We start from the raw sequence: 16,072 nt of genomic DNA, 5'->3' as shown, positions 1-16,072 counted from the left end.
AGCACGCTCGTGACAAGCTCATGGTCCTAAACCGTCCTTTAGCTGAATGTTCACGGAAAGAGGCAGTCCCAAAGACACTCTTTGACCACTGAATCCAGCTCATTCAAAGAGCAGGTTCTGGAAGGTTTCTCGCACATCACAGTGTGTGCAGAGTGGCGACGTAGCTCGTTTCATCTTACAGAGGAAGTTGCGCTTGCGTGCGACATTCAACCGCATGCGATGTAGAATTGCTTTTTCCCGCTTGGAGAGTCCTGATGGCATTTCGAATTTACAGTTGGGATCGATGGAAGATAGCGGTGCGTAATGGTCTGATACGTCATCCCAGGCTGCACGCTGCAGTTCCATGCCACGCTGGATGCAAGGGCAGATGCATCTTTCCTGTAGAATGGTATGGATATTGCCGATGCACGGTGTTTATGCGCAACGGATGCAGCAATGTCCGCCTTCACATAGCCAGTTATCCCACAATGGGCTGGAATCCACTGAACTGCAGTGTGATGGTGCGCTTGTAGAGCTTGGAGATGTAAAGCGTGTATGTCAGTCACAAGCTTGTCTTTTGGAAAAAACGCTAGACATCGAAGGGCAGCCCTTGAGTCGGTGAAGATAGCACACTCTCGTGCGGGTTGCTTGATGATATGAACGAAAGCCACCCTCAGAGGTGCAAGTTCGGTAGCCGTAGTTGATGTTTTTTTATTGTGATGGTGGTGCGTGATGACGGTATCCACACCCCGATAGTGGATGATGTTGATGACACCAACCCATCAGTGTAAACAGGAGTGTGGTCTTTGTATATCCGCGAAATGTAGTCCAGAGCGGAGAACTTTAGTGCGGGAGCCGGAACATGCTCCTTCCTCGTGATGCCGGGCACAGTAGCAGTGGCTGGTACGGGCAGGAACAGCCAGGGCGGGTGCTCAGGAGGAGCAGGCTTTTGATAGACCTTCGGCAGAAATTCACGCACTTGTTTGCCCGAGCTTGTCGCTAGAGGATGGCCCCGCTGTCTTGCCAGAATCCGCAGACGCGCACGAAGCAATTCCTGCGTGCTGAGGTCGAGTGGTGAGAGCTGCCTGCATTCTGTAAGCGTTCCGATGGTACAGGTTGTCTTTGGAACGCCAATGCAGACCCCCAGGATTTGTGCTTGCGTGTTTTTTAGCGCTTTGACAATTGCTTTTGATAGAGGGATCAACGCTGGGACGCTGTAACACATCAGGCCAACGCAAAGCGCTTTGTATACCGGGAGAACAGAGTTGACTGAACAACCGCCGGTGTTGGTGGAGAGCATGCGGAATATGCAGGCGAATGAAGTAATCTTGCCCTTGAGGTTGCGAAAATGAGGCGTCCAGGTGAGATTACTATCAAATGTTACTCCCAAGAACTTGTGGGTCGGGACGTATGGAATTGCGGTCCCTTTAACAGTGAGGCCGCAGCGCATATAAGGTAAGCAATTTTTTCCCCTGAAATCACTAATCCTCGAGTTGCCGGAAATGAGGGAAAAGAGCGTCTTTCGAATGGTGAGACAGCTGAACCTAGCTACTCTGATGTGCTAGCTCGGGGCTACACCACCGCGCGACAGAAGCGCCGACACCGAAACAATTCGGCATGTGAGCTTAGTGATTTCCGTTTATACCAATTTAAACTAGCTAGTTCAGTTATTTTGAGAATGGCAAGAAAGCTGGGGAACTTTTATAATCGCTCTTTATCAAAACCAGTTGCTCCTTTCGCCTGTTGTAATACCTGTTAAAACACAACAGAATTGGTATTCACCAATTTAGAAAACGGAGTATCATTCGTGGCAAGCAGTGCACAAAAGGTAGCGTTTCTCTAGCGGTCAGATGTCTGCATGTGGTCTCTGCATTTTGTTTTCCTGTCCTACAAACCACCCTTAACGTATCTTTACCGTACGAGCATTTAATTCCGTCGAGTCCGGGTTACCGAGCAGGAGCTGTCGAACAAGTTAACCAAGCCGTGCGAAGGAACCGCGCAATGCGCACGGAGCTGCGCCAAAACAGGCCCAAAATAACAAACCCCACGGAATAGGTCCTGCCGACGTGCCCGCCTGGGTGAGCAGGCTCCGGCGCCCGAGGAACGCTGGGTAATAGCGCCCATTCCACGCGCCATCCACACTGGGCTCCGTGAGTGAAAAGCACCCTCTCCCTCCGTAGCCGCGTTGAACGTTTCTTCTGGCGCACGCCACGACGAAAGCGTTGGCTGGCAGAGGTAGAAAGATTTGCTTTAAAAAATGTTTTCTGTCTCTACCACCCGGCCACTTCGCCGATACGATCAGCCCGCTGCGCGTTTCCGATTGCATGCAGCGCTGCGCGCGACGGTGGCCCGGCACCGACAGACGCACCCACGCAGCCTAAAGGGGGCTTTAACGCAGCCACGCGCGCAGCGCGGTCTGGCGGTCGAAGGAGGCGCTAAGAACTGCCGCTTGCCTGTCACGTGAGGGGGAAGTTCCCATGGGTTTTTCCTTTATTTTTATGACTAGGCTTCACTTATCACGTGATGCTCCCTCCTAAACTTTTCTTTCTTCCAAGCGGTCAGGTTCCGTATAGTTTTAAATAAAGTACGTTCTTTGTGTGCTATAAGTGCGTCGGCGAGTCCGGCATTGTCACCTCGCTCTACCGTACTCCGGCAATTAGCATTGGCGACGAGATGGAGCACCCACAGCGGAAGGAACTACTCAACAAGTGAGAATGGCAGCGCGTACGACGGACTACGCTGGCCTCTTGAAGAATTCGGCGGGAACGGTACTTGTACTTCATGGTACGGACGTCTACAGTCTTATTTTGAAGCTAACGATGCTGATCAGGGAGGTAGCGAAGAAACGCGCTCCTTCTCACGCTGAGCGGCGCGCAAACGTACGAGTTGGTCTACGCGCTACTGCGACATCTCAGTCCGAAACAAGTCGACTACGCCGACTGTGTGGCCGCGCTTCTGGCGCGCTTCGATCCGCGGCCATCGGAAGTGTACTGTCGGGCGATGTTCCAACGGCGGTATCAACTGCCCTCTGAATCAGAGTACGCGGTAGCTCTACGCAAGCTCTCCGCTAGGTGCAACTTCGGAACTTGCCCTTCGGTGACTGTGACGCCGGCTACGGTACCGCCGGAGGAAGCGGCCGCCATTACAGATGTGCCATCGCTGTTACGCGTGGGGGGGCGGGTGGGGGGGGGGGGGGAGGGGGCTACGGTGACGCTGCTCCCTCTGGAAGTCATGGTGCGCGACACATTCGTTTGCGGCCTCCGCGACGAACAGCTCCAACAGCAGTTATTCGCCGAAAAAGACATGACCTTCTCCCGAGCCTACGACCTCGACACCCCCGCAGAGGGAGCTGTTCATCAGCAGCAAAGCATCAAGAGAGAAGAGACGGAAGTAAATAATGCAAGTAGCAGTGTAGCGTCTGGAACGGTGCAGAAGAAAGGCCAAGTGAAGGAAGGACAACGCTGGTGGCCGTTCGGCGACAAGCACGGCCCGAAAACGTGCCAGTTCGTGACGGCAACGTGCAACTTCTAGAAGCCGCAAGGAGGGGGGGGGGGGGCATATAGAGCGAGCCTGCATCGCGAAGAGAGGAGGGAAGCTGTGTTAGCGCTACAACTACTTAGGTTCGGCGCCCGAGAATCAGTTATCTCAACAGACTGATCCGCTGGCGTCAGAGCTCTGTGACCTTCACGCGGTTCCAAGTGAGGGTACCCCGCCGGAGATAACGCTGGCAGTCGAGGTGCAGGGTAAGCCGTGACGTTGGAGGTGAACTCGGGTGCCGTCTGCACAATGATTAGTCACGAGACATTGTGCACCTTGTGGCCTACTAACGGACTAAAGCTGCAACCTAATGACATTTACCTTCACACTTGGTCTGGGCAAGTGCTCGAGGTTCTTGGAACAGCAACGGTAAATGCCAGCCACAGTGACAAAATGTGCCAACTGCCACTGATAGTGGTAAACGCTTCGGCCTGCAGTTTGTTGGGGCGCAACTGGTTCGCCAAGCTAGGCATTCACATCGGTGACATTCATCAGTCAACTGAGCACCCCTGCATTGCCGAGCTCGTACAGGAGTATCAAGGTGGCATACCTGGCGTAAAACATAGCTGGCCATGCTGCTGCACCAGTACATCTGGAGTTGACAGAGGAAGCGAAGCCCAAGTTCAGAGACCGCGTCTGGTGCCCTTTGCAATTCGCTCGGCATATGAAGCTGAGATTGACCGCCTGGAAGAGCAAAAGGTGCTAAAGCCAACACAGCATGCGGAATGGGCTACGCCTCTTGTGTGGGCAGGCAAAAAACGGCGATCTGCACCTTTGCGGCGAGTATCGCTGCAATGTCAACGAGGCTACCAAGAAGATATGATACCCCCTTCCCACAACAGAGGAAGTTTTGCGTAGCATGTGAGGTAGAACAATCTCCAGCTCACCGGACCTAGCTCAAGCATATCAACAGCTTCGGGAGACGCTGCAGTTACGGCACAGGTCCTGACCATCAACACGATAAAGGGACTGTACAAGGTTAAGCGGCTACCTTACGGAGTATCCGCAGCCCCAGCCCTTTTCCAAAGGTTGATGGATACGACATTGTGTGGACTTGCTGGTGTTTGTGTTTACTTCGACGACATTATCGTCAGCGGCACCACCGAGGCAGAGCACAACGACCGACTGGCAGCAGTTCTACAGAGACTGGCCAAACTGAACCTTCGACTAAACAAGGTCAAATGTCGTTTTGCTGTACCGGAAGTACTTTTTCTGGGCCACAGAAACGATGCCAAAGGAATTCACACAACGGGCGACAAGGTCAGGGCTATCGTCGAAGCACCTGTACCAAGAAGGAAGCAGACCGTGCAGTCATCGTAGGGATGTTGGCCTTTTATGACCGTTTTCTTGATGACCGAGCAACGATAGCTTCAGTGCTGTACGAGCACGTGCAAAGCGATGTTCCGAGGAAATCACATAAAAAGAACCAGAACGCTTTTGATGAGCTTAAACAGCTCATCGTGAGAAGAACAGTAGTACATTATGACGAGGCGAAGCCTCTCATCATCTCATTTGATGCATCACCTTACGGCGTTCGGGCAGTACCGGCACAGCAAGACAGTCCGGGAAGAGAGGCCCCGATAGCTTTTGCGTACCGCACACTGGGGGCAGCCGAACGTTCGGGGGCAGCTGCACAGCTAGACAGGGAAGGTCTTGCGGTAGTGTTCGCGGCTGACAATTCCCACAGGTACATCCTAGGACGCAAAGTTACGTTCGTGACTGATCATCGGCCTCTGCTTGAGGCCGTGGGTTCAAAAAGGCAGTGCCGCAGATTCTGTCGTCCCGCATTACTCGACGGTTCTTGAAACTGGCAGACTACGACTATGACCTCAAATTCAGGCCGGGTAACTTGTACCAAAATGCGGATGCACTGAGCAGGTCACCGCTACCGCAGTGCATTGAAGAATCACATGTCCCAGGTGACGTAGTCATGTTCGAGGCCCTCCCACGGCCGCCACTGACAGCAGGTACAATAGCAGGTACCATAGGAAGATGAGGCTCTCTCAAAGGTGTTCACAGCCGTACAAGAAGGCGCAATACAGCAGCTCAACGCAGATGAATTCACACCGTACCACAGGAGAGGCTCTGAGCTGGCAATCCACCGTGGTTGTGTCACTTGAGGGTCCACAGTAGTATTCCTGTTGCATCGCGCAAACAAGCGATGTCACTGTTGCATAAAGGAAATCATGGAATCGTGGTAATGAAAGGCTGTGCGCGCATCTAATTGGGGTGGCGTGGCTTAGATGGCGACATATAGGAAACAGTTCGCTCGTGTGAGCCATGCCAGAGCACGCAGCGCAACCCAGCAAGGGCCCGAATGCCGTCATGGACACCGGCGTCCACGCCGTGGCACACAGTGCACGTGGATTTTGCTGGGCCTGTGGGCGGACATACATTTCTGGTGGTTGCAGATGCTTTTATCAAGTAACTGGAAGTGCGAGAAGTGAACCAGCCTACGTCAGCAGCCGTGATTGCGGTACTGCGCAGCGTTTCGCTATTTTTGGCATACCGTGAAAAAACGTGTGCGAGAATGGCGCAGCTTTCGAGCCTCTTGAAATGTAGGCAGTCTGCAAAGACACCAGAGTCAGTAACATAACCTAGTCGGCGTACCACACTGCTACCAACGGGCAGGGAGAGCGCTATGTTGGCCAGTTGAAGCTAGCACTGGCACGGGACAAGTCTGGGTCGATGAGTTGCCGGCTCGTGCGATACTTGTTTCGGCAACACAGCACCATTCACCAGACCACAGGAATCACCCCGGCGATGGCAATGTTTCTACGGGAACTTCCAATCCACTTAGACCACATCAAGCCTGCCCCAGAACCAACTGCGAAACAAGAGAAACTGCCCAAGGACCGACATTTAATGGCAGGCAAACAAGTAATGGTACGGCTGTTCCTGAAGGAGACCGAATGGATTTCAGCAGTTCTCGTAAAACAGGTCGGCCTCCGATCTTCGAACGTCCGATGTGGGGGAGGAGGAGTCGTTCAACGACACCTGAATCAAATAAAAAACGGGATACCAAGACAGTCACAGATGGCCCATCAATGGCGTTGGCGTCGGACCTGGATATAAGTAACGAAGTTGACACACGAGAACACCGGGGTAACCTACCAAAACCAGTGGAGGAACAACGTCCAGCGGAACCCATCGCGACTGCGCCAGGGAACGGAGGAGAGTAAATTCGCAAGGGGCACGACCTATTGGCGGTGTGCGCGAACACAGGCGGCGCTGCGAAGCGCGCCTCCATGACGTCAGCTTAGGGATTCTCGCATTTGTCGTCTGCTTCACTCAGGCTCGCTCTCCCTGCTGTTTCTTTGCGCTCAGTCAACGCCTGATGCTTGTGCGCACCAGAATTGGCGTGTGGGTAACTTTTTATCATAATAATAGGCTTAAAATCGCATACACTAGCTCGTGGTGTCAGTTAAAGTATAGTTTTGGATACCGCTATGGAAGAAACATTGCCGGCGTCGCCCCATTCGTTGCGAAGCCGGTCCTGTGCGGAGCGGGAAGAGTCGGACCTAGGCGTCAGCTTTTCAATTAAGCAATCTTTCGAACAAAGGGAACGGGCAGCTGCTAATAACCGACAACAGCGAAAATGGAAGACCAAAACAAATTCTAGGGCTTCAGGGCTGTTGGCTTTGGCAGAAGGCATTACGATTCCCGGTAATCATATGTAAGGTAAAACAGTTTTTGCAACTTTGCCGAACGCTCGAACGTGTTGTGTCACATCACTTTACGTTGTCCAGGCATAAAAGTTTGCCGACATGCACTATAGACTGCAAAAACTGTAGGTTGAGTTCCAAATAACCCAGTGTGGTTATGGGCGCGTGCTGATTTTATACCAGGCATCTAACCAGTATGGAGGTTTATTGAGCAAAACAAGTCACGTCTACGTTAACTTTACAGTAACACTATATGTTTGTTCTGGCCTGGAGGAATATTTCGGTACATTTTGCACAGCCATATCTTCCTGATATTCGGATATGCGTTATAGGAAAACTGCACTCAAGAGGAGGAGGAGGAGTAAGGGGAGGAGGGGAAAACTTTGTTTAACAATTAAATCGATCTGGTTAATGGGCCGGGTCCCCAGTCCAGGACCAGAGAGTAAAAGTAATTTTCTTCAATTCACAGAACGCCATCCCGAGTAGAATAGGATTTGTTCTTTGCGCCTGGAAAGGTTGAAAAGCAATAAAGAGCTACTTGAAATTATTCTTCGGCTTCGATTCTTGTAATATATGCAGGTATACTATTTATTGCTTTAGTTAGCAAGTATATCATGCCTTCAACACCGTAATCATGTCATCATTGTTCGGGTTGAGAGTCAGTTCGTTATGATAACGATATGATTACGATAGAAATTCGGAGCACAAAAGCCACCTTCGTGTACTGTGGAGGAGGTTGTCTAGGGCGCGATCGCGGTGGCGTAGCACAAACCTTCTCATTGTATTTGCATGCGAATAAACAAAGCAAGCTGCGGATATGCACCTTCTTGCACGCCGCCGTAATGAAAGCCATATTTGTGAAAAAGGAAATGTGTGCCATACAACATGAAGGAAATATCCACGCGATCTTTGCGAGCCTCCCAAACATCCCAAAACCTCCTAATAAGACGTTTATGACGGCGCAGAAAAATTAATGCGTAGAGGCAGAAAAAAAACAACAAGAAACATTAATCTGATACAAGACAACAACGAAAGAAATAGAAGAAAGCCGCTTTATTTCCTGCTGTGTGATGCGCGTGTAGGGGCGCTGCTTGGTACATAGCATTAGACCGTTGAATCTTCATAAGAGCATCTCAAAAATACTGCAGGGAAGCCACGCATTTTGAATACTTATCGAGAAGCTCTGATCGCTGATCCTCGCGAATAAGCTAGAAATGACGAGTTACACACGATCTTCTGACCGATGCTCTGAAGAAAGTTGTTCTCTACCTCTTCGTGAGTTACAAATTTGGGGGGGATACAGCTTCAAATTATTCAGATGCGTCAGAAGCAGGCAAAATAACTGAGTCCCTAGAAATACGCTTTTTAGCTCACTACAGCAACAAAGCGGGCGATTTCTAGCGCGGGCACTGCTGCCCCTCACAAGCGGAGTGTAGCAGACGACAGCGACGCGAGTCCCTAAGCCGACGTCAGAGCCAGGGGGCGCCACCCAAACATCTCACCGCCAATAGGAGTTGCGCAAAGCGATCCAAGATGGCTATCCTAAGGAGGATTGGGGGGTTCCCTCTACGGACAGCCGCTTATGTGCGCGTTGTAAGCAAAGAACGTAGCTCTACATTTTAACCTCGTTAGGTGGCGGTGACGTCAGATTTTAACGGCTGTCTTTAACTTAGATGTTACGTGCCACATGAGAACTAAAGACGAACATTTCGGCCCACAAACGAAGTGGAGGAGATATGGCAAAAGCCGCTCACTTCGCTTGCTGCGGCGATAGGGCTGCTAGCGCTCGATCTGTCACGCTACAAAGTTTCTGCCTGCAAATATCACTGTTTCACTAGCCGCCACCACAATTAGTACAGTTCGCTCATTAGCGGTACGGCTTATCAGAGTACGCGAGCTTACTAGGCGTTTTATTAACGCCCGCTTGCTTGACAAGTCCTGCCTGTATCAGGCATTTTCATATTATACCGCTCGGTAGTACGTTGTGTCGCTCCGTGCAGAACACGCGAGTCAATGGCTGGGCAGCGTGAATAGTAATAGTTTCCCACTACGTCAGTTTTACCACCAGCGAAGGCAACGATATAAACGTTTCCAATCAAACTACCTAAACGTGACGTTTTAAGTGCGAATGCACTTTATAAGCGACCCTGAATTCCGGCGACCGCCGTCCGTCCACATAGCAACAGCTGCGGGTGCGCGCGCTCCTCGTCTTCCTTGGCAACGGGGGGAGATGGGCGCGCGCTGCCTGGCCGCTGACATGGCACATACCCACGTGGGGGATTGGCCAGGAATCGGGCGTGAGAAGGGCTAGAGTACTGACACGAAATTTCAAAGCTGAGATCCGCTCTAGCAATCAAGTACAACGACAACACAAATAGGTGTCTGTGCATGGCACATACCCACGTGGGGGATTGGCCAGGAATCGGGCGTGAGAAGGGCTAATGCACCCGCTTAAAGGAGTACTGACACGAAATTTCAAAGCTGAGATCCGCTCTAGCAATCAAGTACAACGGCAACCCAAATAGGTGTCTGTGAATAAATGCATCTTTCTTTCTTTGTAGTTGTGTGTGTGTGTGTTATTTCTCTTTCGCGAACATTACCGAACCGCGCAAATTCAACTCGTGCATTCGCACTTTCACATTCTTCCCCTCGGGGAAATGCGGGGAAATTTTTTCTTTTTGTTCAAAGCAATTACCGAGTGGTCGACGCTGTGGCAGTCGTAGTCGCATTCCCCCTACTAAAACCAATATTTTGATAAGACACACTATTAGTAGAGCGTTGGATGCTGCTTATAAAGAAAAAAAAAACATCCAAACAACCCAAAAAGAAACCAGCCAAAGCAATTTTGTGGCTCCAGATTGGAGCTGATCAAATGCTTGAATCCTGTATGCAGAATGTCAACCTGCAAACCAGCTTGAGCTGCTTTCTTACTATCACCTAACGTTTTCTGCATTGCTAGAAGCGGCTCCCAGAAACAAGGAAATTCAAGGAAGAAACACAAAGCTCTTCGTGCGTAAATCATCAATTGTAATGCTGGTTCTAAACTAGCGCGCCTGGGAAAGCCTGTTGTCTGTGAAATGTGAGGTGATGGCCAAGGTTTCCCCAAATCACAAAGTGCCCTCGCGGTGTCATACATGCAAACAGCTTTGTTAATATGAGCCCATATATTATCTGAAAACGCGTCCACACAACGCACGATGCACAAGCAAAAAAACGGTCAACAGCGGTAGGTTTTGAAAACAGATTATGGTTCAGCGTAACATATCTCACAACTCTAATGTGTTTTGCCTGCTCTCTCACACCTTTCCTTTGCTATGTAAGAACATGAGCCCAAAGAAAATAAAATTATAGCAACGTTGCTATCGCTCCTTGCACGATTGGGGCAACGGACATCTGCGACCTGGATCGAACTTGTGATATGCATACAAACGTCAAGTAAGGGTGACGGAAACTTAAAGGGGTCCTGAAATACCTTCCGCCGATGCATGGATGTACATGTAACCAAATAAGACAATGTATTAGCAATCTCCTCCCGCAAGAATTTTGTTAAAGCGATGAGTATTAGCTGAGAAATCGTAAATCAAAAACCGCGCATTATCGTCGCGCCGCGTTTCCTCCTCTTTTCAACTGTTGACGGCGCGCGAGCACTCCCTCCCATGATGCCGCGCTAGTCAGCGGTGACGTACTTCCGCATTACGCTCCTCCGACGGCCGTCTGCTACGGGCAAGTTTTGTTGACACCATGAATTCCGCACTCCGCTCAAGGATGTATAAGCGAACGAAAAATCTGGCCGCATGTCTGCGGTGGCCTGGCCTTGCCCTTTCGCGGTGTGCATTGCTGCAGTGCAGCACGTGACTTTTAATCGGCGGCGAATTCGCAGCCGCTGGGGAGGATCTTGCGCTCGGTCCCTTTCATGCACCGCGCACTGTTTATCCAAAAAGCGCCGTATCAGATGTGGCCCCGCTGGTGCGGGGTCTTATTTTTCGGTGGTGGTAATTCCTGCCGGCGCCATGTGAAAAAGACATTTTAAACCGAAACAGAACCCGCGCACAAAACGCTTCAATCATGTGACCAGTTCAGCTTGGGGTGACGCGTGGTGGAGAGCGGCAACGTTGGCAAAACATGCTCCGGCGCGGCTCTGAGCTTTCTAGCGCTGGAGCGAGCGCCTTTCTTTGGCGATCTCAAACATCGGTTGCCTTGGCAACAAGGCACAAACCGCCCCAGAAGTCAGTTACGGTTGCGTGATCCCGGTTCAGCTCGGGGCCCCACCTCGCGACATGTGGGCACTGCAGGCGTACCACTCACTCTCATTAGGAAGTGTGAGATGCGTTTGGCATTACAGGAGGCGATGGTATGTGTGTTGTGGACGCCTTTGTTTCGCGATGAAATGCGACGTTGTGTTTCTGCGGGTGGATAGTGCTTCCCATGGTCTGGATTATCTTTCTCGAGCGACGTACGACTCAACCTCGCATGGGGTATGTGCAGTGTGCGTGGCTAAAAGCTATCTCGGCTTGCGCGCTTAAGTGACTTGCTGTTCGTCCTCGCAAACCGCGCGCGAGGTGAGTGCCGAATTTACGACGGGCAGGAGGAGGCAACCCATCGTCTGTCAATCGCGGTTCAGACTTGCAACGCATGTTGTGACGTTGTGTTCGTTCGAAACGCATCTCTGGATTGTTTTGAAGTGGGAAAAAATGTATCCGTCAAACCCGGGCATTCGGCTCAGGGCGTTCTCTGCGATTGCACGAAAGACGTGCCACGGGGCTTCAACGCTTTCTTTATGGAACGTACTCCGGCAAGAGAATATCCATGTCGTGTTATGGCCGTGTTGCATTCAATACGAACGGTTAAGCGTTTGTTTACACTTGTTTCGTTTGTCGTAAAATGTTCAAGCACTCCGACAGTCCCCTGGCAGATCAGCCGGCGAGTCGACACTGAGCATATGACTCATCTCTTTGCCGGAAGTGCGTGAAAAAGCCGCCCAATAGCAGGATGTCTAGCTCATGACGAACATCTGGGAATCGATGATGTAGACATGTGAAGATGGCGGCGTCCAAAAACACGAAGGAAAGGGTGAGAAAAAAGCGACAAACTTTGCAACAAAAGTGTGAGCTTTCCGCTGCGCGTAAAAGAGTAACACTTGGCCCAGATGACCTTGACGACCCAATGTAACGATTGCGCTACTTCATTTAGTGTGCTCAAAATGCCTTTCAGGGCCCCTTTAAGGCGTCTGCCCTGTAACAGCAGAGTTGTTTAGACGAGTTGGTACATAAGTGCAACGATTTAAAAGCATTGCACGAATACGAGGGACTAAAACATCACAATACACACCGTGCACACTGGTTAGGTTCGTGTTTTGGTTCCTAGTTTTCGTGCAGTGCGTTGAAATCGCTTGTACGCGGTGAATCAAGCACGATACCCTTTAGAACATAACATGCAACCGGTGAATGTTGTGCTTGTTATCACGTGAAAACGGCGTCAAAATCCCTGTGGCACTACGGGCGAACGCTGCCGGTCAACGTACTCCGACGGTTCCGTCGCTAGCCGATCCTCCATGGAGTGATTTCTCCTCCTGCCACCACGCGGCGCCACCGTCTACGCGCCTTGCGAATGGTGAAACCCCGGAAGTCTCAGCGAGCAATACGGAGGCCTCGCCGCTACCCACACGCTCTGTATGGGGGAAAAGATGTCATGCAATGCCATTTCCTCAATGTGTAATGCGCTCCGTCAAGCTCCAGAGAGGACACATACCACCATCTCGTGGGGCCCGCTTTAATGAGGGTCTTACGTGACTTAGATAGACCCTATGCGAAAGTGCTTGGTGATCTAGCAACACTGATGTAAACAAGACCGTCCGCCATATTGGTACGGGCGACGATCGCGAAGTCTCGTATTGTTTACTGTGGAAGAGTAGGTGACGGTAACGCGGTACGGCTCAAACTGGACTGCGTTTTCCGGGTCCCGACCACGGATTGTGGACGAAGAACTCGTCTGCGCTGCCGACTGTGTCAGAGGGCTCATATACCACTCGTGGTGCCGCGCCAAAGACCCATCCGAGCGACAGCGGAGCAGGGCATGCCGCCTAGCCACCGAGCCGCATTGCTCGCCTTCATCGGTGCGGACAAACACGTGCGACTCGCAGTAAGTAAATGTTTGTTTTTTCCTTGACGCGAGTTAACCGGTATGAGCATTTGTATAGCCCTTTGTTCACCGTTGTTTACCATGTAAATGCGTAGCGGGGACCCTGTTGCAGTAACCCTGAAAGAGGAAAGTGACAATCGCCAGACGGTACCGCTAGTGGGTGGATTAGGTATTTTCAAATGCTGTACATCGAATTTACGGGACGATTTTTGGCGAAGATGTTTACGGAAAGGTTGCGGCCGTTTTCCGGGACGGTCGTCCGCCCGCGTGTTTGCCGCAAAGCATTCGTGCTTTGCGGCGAAGTCAACTACAAAAGTGCACATGCGCCTTGAATTTTCTTTTTTGTGTGTGTTTTCATTATTTATTGCGCATGTCCTGCCGCGAAAATCTGTTTGTGCGTCTGGCTTGTCCTTTTTCGGCAGTGGGGTGGTTGTGGTAGCTTCTAAAGCGCATGTTTTGAGTGCCCGAACAGATAATACCGTAAAACCTCGTTAGCTCGAACTCACTGAACTAATTTTTTTTTTTTTTAATTCGATGGGTCATCGGTATAGCCAGAATGTTTACCTGTTTATCTCGAAAGGTTTTGGAAGTGAGTTCCAGATAATCATAATATTGCTTGCATAAGTTATGACGAACACGAATATGCGGGTACTGGTATCATTACCCACGGTGAGGTTCTCTTGAAAGTACATTAACAAAGCATGCAGCGATACTTGCACGCTCGAACTTGAAAAACAATTTTGACATCATTGCTGTTTGAGGTGTAGATTATTGCCCTTGCAACAGTGTTAAGCAAGACACAAAATCTGGTCATTTTGAGTCTGTTCATTGCGGCCACTGCTTTCTGCTCTGTCCCTTTAGCATAAACTGTAGCGGACTAGTCCTGTTCTTCCCTGAGTGCTATTTACTGTTACTCTCTCTGTTCTTGCAGGTTGGGCCTCATCCATGTGGTCAGCAGCTGCTTCCGCTCCCAGAGAAAAATTGGCCGGCCCTATGTTGTGTGCCTCACCTCTGAGACGGACATGGGGAGATTGTGGAGGCAGCGTGCGAGTACCCGGCGGGTTGCAGTGGAGCATGCAGTCACATCCTGGCAGCTGTGCACCTACTCGTCCTCTTGCAAGCCCAAGGTTTTAAAGAGGCGCCACCGGAGCTTGCGTGCACAACTGCCACAACAGTGGGGACGTCTGAGGCAGCAGGGCATCAAGCCAGCGAGTGTCCAAGACATTGACTGGAGAAGCCCGCAAGAAAATGGCCCCTCCCTTCCCTTGCCAATGCGTCTGTTCGGCGCACGTCGAGTGCAGGAGCAATGCGAGCAGCAATAAAGTGCCGTGCAAGCGCTTGGGAGAAAACTTGGTAGCCTTTGGAATGGGTTTTTTGCCTCAGTTTTGCTGGCCTCACCCCCCCCCCCCCCACAGTAACAGAAACAAGGACTGGCATGGCACCTGGAGGGTCACCTATGAGCTACCAGCAAGCATTCAAGCCACATCACGCCGTGGTCATCCCGCGAGCACGCAGAGGCTGGGCAACGTCGTGTTTACTAGACCGCTGCATGCCGGGGTGCGCGAATGCTTCCCTTTGTTCCATTTATATCCACAGTTTGCTATACTGCACGCGCTATAAATCAGCGAAGTATTTTAATTTACTTGGATTTTCACTGTGGATACAAAAAAAGCAAAGCACTCAAGCTGATGCGCGGCGGACTGATGCAACTCTGGCCGTTTTTTTTTTTTTTTTTTTTAATGAAAACTTGAAAATTGCCTCAGATACCTACATCAATGGCTACTATCATTACGTCGGAGGCATGCATGCAGCATGTGACAAACTAGAGGAGTGAGTGTGTATTTTAGTCGCAAAATATTCGACAGTAAATACATCGCGGCTGAAATTACAATGGGCAACAAAGTTAACTTGACGTAAACAAAACTGTCAGCCCGGCAAATCGGGAACCAAGTGCAGAAACTCGAATTTTCCAACGTCAGATCATCATAAAACAGTGTACGCCACTTCCGCAACTACACGCGGCTAAATGCACCGAAAAGAAACTAACAACATTCTCCGATACCGTGCGCGCCCGCCACAGAGGAAATTTTCAACCGCGCCGTGGCGGCGTAGTGCGGCAAGAAAAGTTTACAGCCCTAGGTAAGATAAAGGCTCGTGTAGGGGCTAAGCGGTACCATTTAACAATGAAATGAAGCGGGCGTAGAGCCACAGGGACGAGTGAAGAAATAAAGCCTAATTTTGACAACGTGTGGTACTGTTTCCCCGCTCGAGCGCCGCTGTCAGTCATAAATAGGTGACGCACGCTCAGGCTTCATTTATAATACAAAGGCTGAACCACGGAACTTCAACGCAGCTGTATTTTTCATCCGGACAGCGACTACGAAATCCCGAGCTTAGCGAACCAATGACAAATATTCGCTCCCAGCGCACCGCGCTCAGCGTGTCACAAAGGGTGCTCGCGCCGGCATAGTTCGCGTCAGACAGTTCGTTCAAGAGCGTGGAACTTCACGTGCCTTTTCTCCATCTGGACCGGCATTTCCTCGTTGCGTGCACTGCGGCATGCAGCAATGCTCCGGCATTGTAGTCCATCACCAAGAGCGGTCAATGCCCGCCTTCTATGTTTTGCTACTTGGTTTCGGTTTCAAACGACCGTACCAAAATGGCGGACCTAGTTACCGGAGTCGACGTGAGATGGCGGGGCGCATTTTGCATAGGGTCTATTGGGCGGGCCCGGAGTGGCACTGGCAGTGTGC

The sequence above is a fragment of the Haemaphysalis longicornis genome, unplaced genomic scaffold (assembly GCF_048455015.1).
Source record: "Haemaphysalis longicornis isolate Haplotype H1 unplaced genomic scaffold, Haemaphysalis longicornis Haplotype H1 scaffold_1, whole genome shotgun sequence".
NCBI lineage: Eukaryota > Metazoa > Arthropoda > Arachnida > Ixodida > Ixodidae > Haemaphysalis > Haemaphysalis longicornis.
The sequence above is the reverse complement of the archived record's forward strand: the minus strand, read 5'-3'. Positions refer to the sequence as shown.